Source organism: Alligator sinensis, unplaced genomic scaffold, assembly GCF_000455745.1.
Source record: "Alligator sinensis unplaced genomic scaffold, ASM45574v1 scaffold457_1, whole genome shotgun sequence".
Taxonomy (NCBI): domain Eukaryota; kingdom Metazoa; phylum Chordata; order Crocodylia; family Alligatoridae; genus Alligator; species Alligator sinensis.
The window spans coordinates 469994-484826 of NW_005842840.1; the positions used below are offsets into that span (position 1 = coordinate 469994).

At 48.4% G+C, this 14833-nt stretch overlaps 1 long non-coding RNA gene across 2 annotated transcripts in view; it reads right to left on the bottom strand.

Annotated features, from left to right (window-relative positions):
* LOC102369337 overlaps positions 1–14833 on the bottom strand; it is a 16775-nt gene continuing 1942 nt past the window's right edge. Inside the window, exons 2-5 of one of the 2 annotated variants that reach the window (XR_003091771.1) lie at positions 12614–12710; positions 9189–9213; positions 772–980; positions 1–584 (exon numbers count right to left, since the gene is read on the bottom strand). This is a non-coding gene — a long non-coding RNA (uncharacterized LOC102369337). The remainder of the gene's footprint in view (positions 585–771; positions 981–9188; positions 9214–12613; positions 12711–14833) is intronic. The other variant, XR_003091770.1, reaches the window with a different exon arrangement.

The window sequence follows — 14833 nt, forward strand, 5'->3', positions numbered from 1 at the left end:
CTTGCTGCCCCACTCCAGGGCCCTATGGCGAAAAAAAAACACAAGCAGTGTTTCCTTGTTACCAGCCCAAGGCTCGAGCCCAGATAATTCCTCATGGGTAAAAGTGCTACCGACATCCTTGACATTTGCGGTCAATGGCTGGAAATGTTATTTTCCTGCATCCACAAGCGCACAGGTGGGTGGAAGTGGAGGGAGTGAGCAGCAGCTTGCTTGGCTTCTCTTTCATCTGTTTGCATGAAGCAAGTCACCGTGTCATCCAGGCCCGACAGCTTCCCTCGTTTTCTCTCCCTTCTTCCAGCAAAAGCACTTGCTGCCCTGACCTCCAATTCAGAACAGGGCATGGGGTGGGACCGGCAGGGGCGGGCAGGGCTCCAACCTAGAGGCTTACTCAGTGACAAGACGAGGTGCGATGCAGGCCCAACAATGTGCAGCACTTCTAGGGCAGTATACTTGCTGATTGCTTCCTTGTCTATTGTTCACAACAACCAGCTAAGACACTGCCAAAGAAACACTCACAGCTGGCATCCACTGATGAGAGGTTGGTTCCATCTTCCTCCTCCATCTGATCTATAGGAGGCAAGAGTCTAGGGAACAAAGCAACAGTCAAACAGCCATAAGAATAAGAAATCAGCTCTCAAGGTGGAGATTTCCAACTATACATCAACAGACACCCTTTCCCCTGCCCTCCCATGCACCCTCCCCCCCGCTCCAATCCAACTGAAGGCCTCTAAACTTTACAGATAATTAATATTAAGAAAGAAGCCAGCTTACTTGTCTGGATTCCATATTTATCTAAATTGCTCCTCCAGGTCCAAACAGCCCTGCTCAGATAGATAGTGGGGATGACAAAGAGTTTCCAGATGCCTAATAAATAGTTTGAGGCAAGTTTGTTCAAACTCCTGGTGGTTTTGCTTGTATGCACAGTGCTACTCCCAAGCTCCGCATAGGATCAGAGGAGAACTCGCTGGGAACGGATCCACCTGCAGACGACAGCAAAAGCACTCCAATTCTGATTTATGATCGGGCTACTTTAACATATTTTTACACAGCCAGAGAGCCTCAGGGAGGCAGTACTGCTAGTTCTTGTGATATCAGTCTTAAAGCTCTGGCTCCCAGAGTCACATGAATGCGATAGGCCAAATTTAAAAAGTTAAAATGTAGGTCTAACCCTCATGGTTTTATCCCTGTAAGGCAGGGAATCTACTCATGGATCTTTTTAGCACAATGGGGTGCTGCCTTTGTTTTAGAGAGGTTTGTCTTGAGATCCAAAAAAGTGTCTTTTTTTTTTTTTTTTGGAGGGATAGTCACACATTTCTGAGACATGCAAGTTTCCCATCCATTCTATACCAGCCCAGGTAAAAAAAAAAAAGGATCATCAAGCCTAAGTGAGTGTGAACAGAGGGCAGGTTAGGGGAAATATCAGAATACAAACTTGGATGCCTTTTTTCCTGACCCAGTTCTGTTCCCAGTGAAACTGGATTTCATCTTTGGGCAAATGCCAGTGGTGCCTTTAGCCTGACAGACAGAAGGAGAACAAGATCCATGAACTAAAAGCTAGAATAAAAGAAAAAATCCAAGCCAGAAATAAGACCTTTTATAGGCACAGCAGATGTAGTTAGTATTTGGACCAGATCAGCCCAGCTGAGCTGTATTTGCCACGCTTGGGGCTCTTCCCTTCAAGACTGGGTCGGTTCTAAATGATGTGCTGTAGTTCAGTAAGGGACTAGGCTTGATGCAAGAGTCACTGAAGGAAATGCTGGGGCTTAGATTATGCAGGAGCCCTGACCAGATTATTATAAATGGCCCCTTCAAGCCTTAAACACTAGGAAGTGTCTGAGGAGGCTGCCTGGAAGGAGAAATAAAGGGCTGTGAGTATATTCTAGCCAAGTGTATTCTTTCATTTTTACCCAGGAGGACTTTTATAATCTTTTCCCCGATGCCTGATGAAGGGTGCGTGTCCGAAAACTTGCAATTAAAGAATTTTTTTTTTGCAAGAATCTTGTTCTAATAAAAAGATATCACTTTTACCATGATCCCCCAATTGTTTTTTTCTCTAGACCAATATGGCTACAACCTGGATACTTTCTAGCCAAGGAGGCACACCAGGAAGGAGAAAAGGTAGAATCACTTCCTCCATCCTGGGGAAAAAGGCAACAACTGTCCACTAACCAATCTTTTCTTTGTGCAGCCTGTCCTCCAGCAAGCAATCCAAGGATCAAACCTTCCCCAAACAGAGATGAGCCAGGCTGTAGACCTGGCTGCCTTGTTTCAACAATGACCCAATCAGTACTTCAATATTCCCCCGTGGTATCAGAGCAAGTCAGATTATCTCAGAAGCAATAAATAGTTCAGGGACAGGACCAATAAAGGGGAGTCAAGCACTCAAACACAGAAAAGGGTAATGATATGTCCTCAAAGCACACACTGCTTTTGTTCCCAGCGGCAAGAGCTAAAGGGACTCTACGGTAGCCTCTCTGGGGCAATGGCAAGGTCCCACTGAAAGCTAGACAGGACAAAGCTCTGGAGAAGACACAGTAGAGACAATCTGACAGTGATGGGGAAACGAGGCAAGGTAGGAGATGCAGTGCATCTGTTATCTCCACTAACTAGTATAATGATCTTTTACTTCTCCAGACACTTTAACTCACCTATGATACTTTCCATCTGCAAAGCTCAAGGTTCTCTATCACAAGATGGTACAGACATCCAGCTGAGACAGCTCTGCTATTGCCCTAGAAAAGCATTAGCTGACCTAACAGGCCCCCAACACCTTTTCTACTTGAGCCTCACCAAAAGGGCAGCCCAGTCAAGTGCTTGCATGCATGTCTACATGTGTGTCTGTATGTGTGTAGTGTTACTCAGCTGTTTAGTATTGAAGTGCTAGTAGCCCTCTGCAAATTGACTGTAACTTATCCCCAGTTTACTCCCTCATTCAGGTCTAACCAGTTAGAGTCCAGCTCCTGGCAGTCAGACAGGGATCTCTGCTGGGGGTTGTGCTGTTGCCAAGAGCACCAGAAGCAAATACATTATAGATAATGCAACCAGGAAAAACTGAAAGCAACAGATAACCAGACACTTATCCCGTTTACTCCCTCAATCAGGTCTAACCAGTTAGAGTCCAGCTTCTGGCAGTCAGACAGGGATCTCTGCTGGGGGCTGTGCTGTTGCCAAGAGCACCAGATGCAAATACATTATAGATAATGCAAACAGGAAAAACTGAAAGCAACAGATAACCAGAGTTTACTCCCTCAATCAGGTCTAACCAGTTAGAGTCCAGCTTCTGGCAGTCAGACAGGGATCTCTGCTGGGGGCTGTGCTGTTGCCAAGAGCACCAGATGCAAATACATTATAGATAATGCAAACAGGAAAAACTGAAAGCAACAGATAACCAGACACCTTTGCACCTTTGAAGGGAAAACCCCTACCCTGCCTGGACCTAGGGTTGGCAAAGCCAGTCCACTTCAACATGTTGGACTCCACCCCCCCAAGACGTATTACATATATGCCATGATTAACACCAGGGCTGTGCAAAATTTCACCGGCCGTTTCATTCCGACCAAGTTCAAGGTTGAAACAGCAAAATTGGAACGAAACAAAGGCTGTTGAAATGGCCTCGAAACGTTTCAACCACAGGCTGGGGATGGGAAGTCAGTCCAGCTGGGCTGCCTCCCTATCCCTAGCGAAACTCGAAACAGGGTCAAAACAGCTTTTCTGTTTTGACGGGATGGAACGGAACAGCTATTCCGACTCGAAATGAAATACGAGACGAATGTTCTGTCAAACCGTCGAAACACAAGGTGAAACAGAACAGTGCCGTTTCGCACAGCCCTAATTAACACCTTCATTGAAGCAGAAATGGAAAAGGTGCTACATTTAAGGCACCATAAAATGGGAAACTAGCCATAAAAGTGTTCCACATAGAACAGAGACACAACACAGGCATGCAATTACATGTAGGTGGGGACTGCAGAGAGCTACAGGGGAGGAAGAAGAAAAAAAAAAAAAATCAGTTTGTTGGGGAGTACAAGTCACTTCATCCAAAGGAAAAGCATGTAAAAATACCATGTTCAGTGGGCAAGTTTTATAAATACAGAGAAACAAACAATCTTCCACGATTAGAGACAGAAAAGGCCAACTGTTTCAAGTTACAGTACAGTTGTTTGATGGTGGCACCTAACCGCATCAACCCAGCATGGGCCCTATCAGCTCACGCACCATTCAGTGACGTAGTTGGATAGTGTTCCTGCCCAAAGAGTTTGCAAGCTAAATCTCCAAATGAATATCAATACTCAAGACATTCGGCACACAATTGCATGTTGACTCTTCTCTCAGACCATTAGGATTTAATGTCTATAAAAGCTGGACCCACAATCTCCATTATCAGCTATTAATGGAACCTTGCCACAGACTACTAATGAGTATACACACACACGCACATCTATATCTTCAGAGAATACACAATCATATCTTGTGGCACAAAGGTTTTAGCTGCATGAGACTAGGACAGCTGGATTCCTCACACATGCCTCCTCCAAGGACCCTGGATTGGATTTACCACTGCAAAATGGGGCCTAACCAGGTTAACAGTCACTCGGGGAAGCCTTTAAGCTTTGCAATGGAGATTTAAAATGCTATCTGACAGGGTGAAGGAAAAGCATCTTCTCTGCAGACAGCCAGGCTCATTTAAGACAGATTAGTCCCTGGTGCTGCTGCAGAAAAGGCAGGCATTTGTGACGCTTAAAAAAGGGTCTGGCTCTTGAGAGGCATTTGTTTGCTCTTTCATTTCCAGCCAGACGGAGGTTATCTCTGGCGGGCCACTCAGGAGCAGCTTTCAAGTCTTAAGGGGGAAAGAAAAATCTGACGGAATTAGTAACAGTTGGAAGAGACTTGCTTGGAGACGGTGCTCCCCGAGAGTAATTTTAGAGGCTTTTCCCTTTGGCGCCTCGTCTAGCAGTAGTTTCGCTTCTCGCTAGTCCACATTTTCCATGGTCACATACTGATGGAAAGTTTTGTGCTTTGGTGCATACTTTGCATTGCAACCAAGGGCAGCAAGAATTTCAGCATCTTGCCCATCAGCATCCCGGCACTGACCGAGGCAATCCGTGCTGGCGACAGCTGCACGCAGTTAAACTGTGCACATGAACCAGTGGAACCTGCAAACCCAGAGGAGCAGGAAGGTAGCATTTATATCAGGAAAAGCAGCCCACCAAGACTTGCAGTGGGGGGAGGACATGCAAGACAGAGCAAGATGAAAGAGCCCTGTGGGTTCAAATTACACCAGCTCATGCTGCTTCTGAATCTTGTTTCCAGTGTATTGCTGTCTTTGTTGTACTCTGCCTACCCAGCTGAAATACTGGATGGAAGATGAGGGGTTCTGACCATGCCATAACAGTGCAGCGAGCAGAAGGGAGCTACCTGAACAATCAGGTCACAACAACAGATGAATCCCCAAGGAGCAGGTTAATTATGACTTGCTATTACCAAAAGATGCTTCTGTTAGAGAGAACATATTCCAATGAAGCGGGGAGGGTGGCGGAGGGGAGGAACCAGCTCAGACAAGATCTGCAGTAATGGCATTTTGCCAACCAGAAATACACCTCTATGGGTGTAAGCCTCTATTTAACCAACCAATGCATTCCCAGGGTCGTGTCATTCAACTGAAGTCAGGATGGGGATGATCTGGGGCAGAGGTTCCCAACCCCTGGGCCATGGCACAAAGGGTTGACTGCCGGTCCGTAGGAGGGCTGGCTTCTGGACCAGAAGTGACTGGTATACTGTGGACTGGCAGCCAACCCTTTTTTATACCGAGTATAAAAAAGGGGTGGCTGATGCTAGTTAGTTCCAGTCTGCAGCATGCTGGCCCGCCGTTTTGCCGTTCCACAGTCACTTCCGGTCCGCTATCTAAAAATGATCTGGGGCATCATATGGTTAAACCAGCACCAGTTTAATGACAGGGGAATTCCAGACCTGTTGCAGCGATGCATGAAGCTCAGTGGTTTCCAAGGCAAACAAGTGCAGATGCTTCTCCAAAGATGCAACCAGGTCCTGCGGGAAGCTTAAGAAGAGCTCAAGCGTCTCCAAGTACTTCCCCGTTTCCAGTCAACTCACCAATCTTAGGACACTTACCTCAGCCCAGGGTCTGTGGGTTGAAACCCAGAATCAGACTCACCTAAGCAGTGGTAACCTTGCCATTTTAAGCCATCCTTTTTCTACTTCAGCACCACAGAGATCCTACAGAGGCACACTGCTTGAAAATAAGTTCAAGACAAAACTCCCTCATTAAAGAAAGGCAAGAGATAAGGCAAGTTCCCTATAATCTCCCTCCACATGCACCTAGAGGTTGGCAGTTCAGTCCCATATACCAGACAGGCAGGCAGGAGGAAAAAAAGTTTCCTGGGCTTCTTACAACAGCAGTGGGTATATGCTATGCAAGAGTCCCAGCGCTCTCTCCCAGCTGCGTGTTCAAACAATGGGCCTACTAAAAGGACAAAACCAATGATGATTCCCAACAAATAAGCCGAAACTTTCACATCCCCTCCACCACTCGTTTAAACCCACAGCAGGATTTTCCCTGCCCCCTGAGGCACCTGCTTTCCTGGGGCCCTGCTTAGAAGAGAATTACCCATTTCCTTGGGCTCTTCAGATTTGTTTCTCTCCTGTTGGGAGCTGCTGAGCAAAGTCTTTCTGGACTCCCATCTAATCTCCACTCTCCCACCTCTGGGACTCGAATGCTCACTGGTAGCTCCCAAGAGTTGGATCCACCTGCTGCCCAGCTCCGTCTCAGCCTGCTGCGCCAGGGCTGTCCACGTTCCCACTCCGGCAACAGCCTCACCCTGCCCAGTTGCCACTCCTGCAGGGAGAGCTCTCAGCGGATATGCAAACAGGGAAGATACCTTTGCAGTGAGTCACTGACTGCCTAAAATAAAGCGGAACCAGAGGGAAAGGAGGCGGACAGCACCAGTCCGATTGCACTTAAAGGAAGGGGAGGCAGAAGCGGGCAAAGCCTGCAGGGCACAAGATGAAGGAGGGACCTACGTAGGAACAGGGGAAAGGCAGCCCAGAAGGAAGGGAGACTACAGCAGAGTGTGAAGCAGGGTCCCAGCCCCACAATCTCTGCTGGCATTTCTGCCCACATGTGGCTATTTGAGGAGGGCCATCTCATGCCAGCACGTCAGCCAGCTGGCCCACATGGGCACTGCTGTTCAGAGGAGGCAGAGTTATCCTAGCCTGGCAGCAGGTGTCAGGGGGAGAAGGCACAGTGGTGAAAAGGAGCCAAGGGCAGCTCCAGGATCACGCTGGCTGCACCCCAGGTACAGTCAGCTCGGCCCCCACTAGCGACTCCCCCCACCCACTTTTCCTGCAGGCACTCCAACGTCTTCCCACAATTCCCATCATGTGCCCCCAAGTACAGTTCACTGGTAAAACGTAATGCCCCAGTAAGGACCATGGGTGACAGCCCTCACAGCACTGACAGCTGGGGAGGTACAGCGCCAGCAAGGATCAAAACTGAAGCATGAGTTTGCACTGTGGCTGTTCATGGCAGGCACTCAGACCAAGGGGCATATCACCCACGTTAACCCAGCAACATAGACCTGTCCTGCTCAGCTAGTCCAGGGGCTTGTCCCTTCCAAGATACCCAATAAAGTTGTCTCTAAAAAGGACACCAAAGAGACTAACCAGACTGGCTGCATCCTCCACTTATTAACAGGTGCTTTATATTTAAAGTCTACTGCATACATAGCACAGAAAGCATCCACTGTAAAGGGCCAGCCAGTCCCCAGTACCTCTGACATCACTGGCTGAGGCAGAAATCATATTTCCACATCAAAGCAAGACAAGGCTGAGGTTTCATGTGCACAGCTGTAACTCTCGTGAAAATGTTTTTTCCATAGCTGCTTCCCTCCACAGGCTGCACAACTCGGCTCCACACCCGACCCTTTTGCAAATGCGTGCTGCCTGCCATGATGCTACTTCTGTGTCTGGAAGCCCGGGTCCCGTCCTTCTTTACCAGACCTGACATGCCCAGGCCTTTCTTTCAAGTGTCTCCTAGAAAGCAGAATCTCCCTCATCTTACACTAATAATAAGCCTTATACATTATATAAGTAACATAATCCTCAAGGTGCATGATTACTAGCCAATGCATCTGCATCCACTTCCCACTGTTGCGTGCTCCCTGGATACACTTTTCCTCTGCTCTACATCTCGCCTTGTCATGTCTTGACTTCAAACTGCAAGTCTGTCATCTTATTGTCCAAGCAGTACTTGGCACGTTTGAATAAACAGATTTACTACTTTTAGGTGCCTCAAAGCCTCACCCCCCCCCACCCCAAGATCCACTGGCAATTCCATTCATGTGCGCAGATTCTTGAAGAACAACGTAGTTTCAGCAAAACCCCTGCATAAAATCAACTCTTTATTTACAAGATACCAGAAACATTTGTTCTCCAAATGGGATGTTTTATAGCGATATCTATTAAAAACAATCATAAACTCCAAAATGATGACAAAGCTCTGAAATTAGATGAAACTAAATTTTCTATTTTATCTCGGGCCAATCCCCAGGGTGCCTACATCATTACAATTCCCACCAGAGCTGAAACTAATTGGTAAAGGCATCAAGGCTCGAATGGGCTATGGATGCTGAACCAAACCACTCACCCCAGAAACGACATTGCTTACAGTCAAGGTTGAGACAGTGTGGGAACCAGGGTGGGGGGTGTCCAGGATCTCATACCGCTGCACCTGGAGCTGCGTCTGTTTAACATTCACCGAGCCTTTATTTGCCATAGCAGCTACATTTCATTGGCACCAATAGCCTGATCCAAACTCTGTTGCAATCACTGGTGAAAAGATCCCCTGACCCCATTGAGATCAACAGATCAGGCCCTGTATGATACCGACTGTGTAAATTAAGACAAGTCAATGATCCCTCATTTTAAGAAGACTTAACTGGTTGTTTAGTTGTGAAATTTAAAATGAAAGAGCTGTCAAGATAAGCTACCTCCCTCTACCCCTGCCCCACAAGAGGCAGACTGGCCTCCAGCCAAGGTTAGACATCCAACAGCTCCCAAGAGAGAATTTCAATCTTTGCTCATAGCGGAGTGGGGTCTTGTGTGCCGCGCACCACAACTTTGAAGCCATTTCTTTGCCAACACTCACCCCCTGCAGCCCTAGGCTAGTTACTTACCCTGGCCGTGCCTCGATTTCCCCATCTGTTAAAAAAAAAAAAAAAAAAGAAAAAAGGAATCATTATGACCTACCTCCTGGAGGAATTAGAGGCAGGAATAAATTTGCAAAATGCTTAGAAAGCAGAAACACTGCAGACATGGCAATTATTATTCCATGAGCACATGGAGGGACACAAGGCTTAAAGTCAAGCCAAAGTAAATGTTTTGGGCATAGAAAACCAGATAAACAGGGGAAAGAAAAAACCCACATGCTGTCATGGGCTGCATTATCCCAAGAAAGCCGAATTCTCCGATGACCTCATGCAGTCTGGAGTGCAGGAATCCCAGTGACCCAATGCCCCAGGTGACTCTAGGGGTCAGAGGTCACAGCAGGTCAGTAAGTATCCCTGTTGCTAAGCCCAAGAGACAGAGCCTGGACCAGAAGTCTGTGGGAGTAGAGCAAATTTAGTGCTAGCTTCCATTCAGTAGGCCAAACGCCTATGGAGCCAGCTGCACCCGCTCCTGAGCTGCAGAACTTGCTTCCTTTGCTGTACAGCTTGCTTCCTTTGCTGCAAACCTCACCCTTTGGTGCTTTCTGGACTGGCTAGATCTGTGCTGCAGGCAGAGGTCACATGCGCAGGCAGTCAGGGAGCAAATGCTTCTTGCAGGCAGATGTGAAGAACCAGCCAGCAGCCCATAGGGCAGGAGGGGGAAGGACAGGGCCCATGGAGCAGTGCTTTCCTCAGCTATCCTGGGTAGGCTGCACTCCCACCTACAGCCCAGTCTGCTCATGATTATTCACTTTGCTTGATGGGGCACTAAGTCCCCAGCAGCACCTGAGTGCCTAGCAGAGTACACCCCTGCCCTACCAACCACGAGCAAGGTGTTTCACCTGCTCAGGCTGGCCAGGCAGTACCCACAGCTCAGAGCCATCTCTCCCTGGAATGACATCGGTCTGCCCAGTCTCAGCCCCTGGAATACCAAGAGCAAGGGGACCAAAGTTAGGACTCGGTACTCCTCACATGGCACCATCAAGCATCCGGCAACTTGTTTCCCTTGCATCCTGCCTAGAAGGCTGGGGAACACCACTAGAGCAGCCTTACAGTGCAGCTGAGGCCCTACCACATACCTGCCCATTTATCTGAACTAGTCCATTGGCCAGGATGGCTATCTTCTCATCCATTTGGGTATTCACTGCAAGCCTCGTCTCAGTGCCAACGACGGCCAAAATTGGCATGTCTGAGCAGCACAGAACTGCTCTGGACCCCCTTCTAAGGTGAAGAAAACCCAGGAGGTCCTAAGCACAGGGCTAGCACACTCACCCAAGGAGAGGTGTGTGCATGCACGCAGGTACCGGCAATCTTGACCGACACAGGCTATGGGGAAGTAATGGTACACCACACCTGATTGCAATGTAAACGCATCCTGCCTGAGCACTAGCTCGCTCAGCTCTGTCTAGAAAAACGTCTCAAAGCAGCAGAGCTTGGTGTGGGCTGCAAAACCCAGCTTAGGAGAGCCGGTGGGTTTGCGTACCACACAGAGCTCTGTGCTGCGACAGCACACTATCAGCAATGTCAAGGTCGGTCATTTAAAGGGTCTGTCTGCAGCACAGACGTAGCAGAAGCAGACCCAGTCCTGACCGATGGGGATGTGTTAGAGAAGCCCCTGCAAACTCCCACCACAGAGCAGATGCTTGCTGGCCGAGGATGTAACCCTGCCCGGTCTCCTGGAAGCAGGCTCATCCCTTCTCCTAGCTGGCTCGGCTCTATGGCCTCTTCCAACTGCCAAGCGCGCAGCGAGTGCCAGTCTGTTCAGGGGTCCTGCGGCAACTCCAAATCCCCAGAGAGGCCTGGAGCAAGGCCAGCATGCTACAGATTTTCAAGTGAGGACTTTCAGCCTCAGTGACTTATTAACCAAGCAATCTGCAAGGGAGTTATCATCAGGCAATAAGCCCAAAGTCAATAGCTGTCGGCAGCCTCACCTCTGTCCCAGCCTTGCGGCAAACTTGGGACCCCAGGATGTGTGACTGTATCTGAGTCAATGAATTCACCACCCACATCCCTGCTGACTCACACTGCCGGGGCTGGAGCAAGGCACCACGCAAACCCACGGCACAAGCTCCATTTGGTCAGAGCCACCCCTGCTGGGTTTGCCTGGGTTACATCCTTGCTGCTGTACTTATGCATGAAGGGGTCTCTCCAGAGCTCTCCTCTCAAGCTAACCCACCTCAGAGTAACTCATTTGGCCCATTCTCCAGTCAAGACGCAGATGTGGCCACACAGGGCCCATCCTCCACTTTGCTTCTCCCCTTGCTTTTGGGATGGGTTGCATTAAAAGCCACTCGCCCCGTTTCCTACCAGGCAGTTTTGCCAGCCACTCTCTCACAACAAAAGGGTTTCAGAAGCTAGCAAGAGTGGGCCCCAGGTGGGCACCAATTTGAGAGCATATTTGCTAGGAGGTGCCCTAGCAAATATCACACACTGCCACAGGAAGCACGTAGACCCCCTGTGCTTGGCCTGGCCCCTGCACATGTGCAGAGGAGCATACGACATGCTGGCGGAGAGCACCCAGTGCAGGGCAAGGGCTGTTCCAAGACTTGCTGGGCAAGTCACCCTGTGGATGCCCCTTTCCCCAGCAATGTCCTCCCTATGCCATGCCAAACCAAACACTGTGCTCCTGCACCCCCTTTGGTAGTCACCTGGATCAATACTGCAGCACTATCTGGGACACGCACAGCAGCAGCTGGAGGATGGAAGACAGCAAAAATGCTCCCCTCCAACCATGAACAGCAGCAGAGTATGCTGGCATCCTAGCAGATACTGCAAGTTAAACCAGGACCAAACATAACAGCAGCAACCCCAACGCCACTGGATGAGAAGAGGGGACAACATAGCAGCCAAGTGTTTAGTGTTACCCTTCAGAGTGAGAAAAATCAGAGGGTTTGTGCTGGGAGCTATGGTATGAGGTTAGAGTGCAGGAAACTGGCTTTTCTCCCATCCCCATGCACACATGGTCGCATAGGTAAAAATCAGAAGAAAACAGGCTCAACAAGAGACAAGAGGAGGATTGTCAGGCACAAGCAAGGGAGGAGAACGAATGGGCTAGCTGTATTTCTAAAAGGGACGGAGGGCTCAAGGAAATACCACTGGAACTGCAGCACGAGAGAGACTGGCTGTCTCGTTTTCCCCTTCTCATGGGATCTGAAGACTTGACTGATCCTCTCAAATGTACCTAGCTGATGGAATAAGGAACTGCTGGGTTTTATTTATGGCCACTTGTTCAATGCATAATGCTGAGCAAGACCCAAGAACTTTGTAATCCCCGTTATGTGGAAAAATGGGGATAATGCTAACACCAGCAGGGGAGAATGCTTATAAAGAGAGGAATCAAAACAGAGAGAAACCCCAAACATGTTGGGTTTATCTTGCAACAGGACTTTTCTTACCATGGTCTCCTGTTCTCAATGGAGGGAGGGATCCAAAGCTCAGGGAACAGGGTGCTTCAGACTGGCTGGGCATCATTGGGAATGCAGGTCTCTGTTCCTAAAATACATTAAGATGGGGGAAAAAAATGCCTCGCATGAGTCACACAGCTCCGAGAGCCCTTTCACCCAAAATACTCGCACAGGAAGCAAGACAATGGCTTCCGTGTTTTTAACTCTCCTTCCAGTTGCTTGAGGAGACGGTCCCTGCTAGTCACCAGTATGTGACTCATTCTACCTTCAAAATACAACCCCCACAATTGGTATTTCATGGACTTGGATCTGACTGTATCCCTTGTATGTGGGACACAGCAGTTTAATACCTAACCCAATGAGTTCTGTTAGAAAGGGGCGCACTAGTGTCTCATAACAGCTTTGGGTTTTGAGGAACAAGGAAGAACCCTTTTTTTTTTTTTTTTTTTTTTTTATTACTCAAACACCCACCCGCCCACCCCCACTTTGAAGCCTTCTGATTACAGAGCGCTGTAGTTGCATTTTGCAGCCCTTCACTGGGAGGAGATGCTCTTGGCGCCTATACACGTGCAGCAGGGCTACTCTGATGTGCATCAGAGCAGACTCCAGCGTCACGTGTATCAGCATCCCCATACTGAAAAATGGCAGCAGGGGCACTTTAACTAAAGCTTGTTCGACAAGCTTTAGTTAAAAGTGCCCCCGCTGTCATTTTTCAGCGCGGGGACACTGATACACGACACTCTGGGCGCTTTCATTAGAGCAGCTCTCAGAGCCCCTCTAATTAAAACGCACCTCCCCACCCCAGCACTACTTTCGGATACCAGGTGGGGTGTCAGCATGCAATTGCCTAGGAACTAGAAGAGATACGTCTTCAAGAAATTCCCCTTGATGTGGCCTAGGCACTGCACAGGAGACAGCATCTTCAAAAGCACTGCAATGACTTAGCTAGCTTAGGCCCATTGACTTTCACCAAGATGCAAGCTCTTCAATGCTTGTCACTTTAAAAATGGAACCCGTGATTCCTATATTACCCAAGTACTTTTCAATTTTACCCTACAACGTACAAAACCTAGGTTTTCCATAAACATGGGTTCAAATGCCAGCAGGTACAACTGAGACCTGCAACTTCTTAAGCAAGATTAAAGGTGCAACCAGGGGTGAAGGCTGACAAGGCATTACAAGAAAAAGTCCTTTTTGCTCTTCACTAGTTCACTGCACTGGAAGAGGCAGAAACTCTTCAGTCTCTCCTGCTTCCAGGTTGGTGAGCGGGACAATTCTCTTTCATAAGATGCCCACAGATAAGGTATAGTGGGAGCAATTTAGATTGTTTTCATCTCATTAATGCCACAAAAGCTACTATTATCCATCATCAGCAAGAGCCACATGCAGGCAGTAGGCAGTGGAAGCTGAGCAATGTAGCAGCCCATACAACAGTTTATTCACACCGGCACCAGCTGATTCATCAACTATTGTTCTCAGGTAGTATCCTGACAACTTCTTTTCCTGCCCAATTTCCCAGCTAGCCATGGTGAGGCCCCCTCCTAAGAGCCTACCCCCATACTTGAAAATCTCCATAGATGGATGTTTTTGCTACACAGGGATTTTTTTATTTTGTGTGTGTGCAGGAGGAATGGAAAAACCACCACCACAAACCCACAGAACTAGTACAAGGGAATTTGAGTCAGGAGTCAAAAGGACAAGCCGAAGCATCCCTAGTGTAACTCCAAAGTCAGTCTAGTTACACAAGAGCGAATTTGGCCTAATAAATTACTGCTGCAGAGGCTCCGTGTTCACCCCTCACCTTTTTTTTTTTTTTTTTTTTCTTTTTTCCTCCCCCCCCACAAATATTCAGTAGCTATTTAAACAGGTCACCTAAGCTCCTACCCCTCATCTAAAACCCAGCAGGAGGCTGATTTTTCAGAGGACCTGGGCCCTGGAACAACATGCACTCCACACTTCTGGATGGGAGGCAAAGAGAGGTCAGACCTCATTACTTTACCAGCGTCCTTGGGGTTAATGTCCTTGAAATGGGCCATCTCTTCCCATAGCACTATGCTAGCAGGGCTCTTCATAGCGAGGCTTGACCCAAAGCCCTAATTCCAACCCCAATGCTGTGCTTCAGGGAAAACACTTGCCATGCCTTTCCACCATCAACTCTCTAGGGAAGAGAGCTGGGATAAGTTTACCCAACAGCTTGAATGCAGCCAGCCC